The following is a 206-nucleotide window of genomic DNA, read 5'->3' as shown; positions in this document are numbered from 1 at the left end:
CAAGGGCACCTGGGGGGTGCAATGAGGGAGGTCATGGGGGAGATGGGAAAAGCCCCTTCCCGACCCCAAAACCAGCAGATTACAGAGGAAATGTTCCTCCCCTACTGCCCCAGAAACATCTGCCCCAGGGGTGGTGCCACTGTCCCCATGTCCCCTGGCCTGTCCCTGGGTAGCACGCCCAGCCTGGTGCAGGCTGCGGGATGGTG

Source organism: Antrostomus carolinensis, unplaced genomic scaffold (assembly GCF_000700745.2).
Source record: "Antrostomus carolinensis isolate BGI_N321 unplaced genomic scaffold, ASM70074v2 scaffold26217, whole genome shotgun sequence".
Lineage (NCBI taxonomy): Eukaryota > Metazoa > Chordata > Aves > Caprimulgiformes > Caprimulgidae > Antrostomus > Antrostomus carolinensis.
This window is presented reverse-complemented; position numbering follows the sequence as displayed.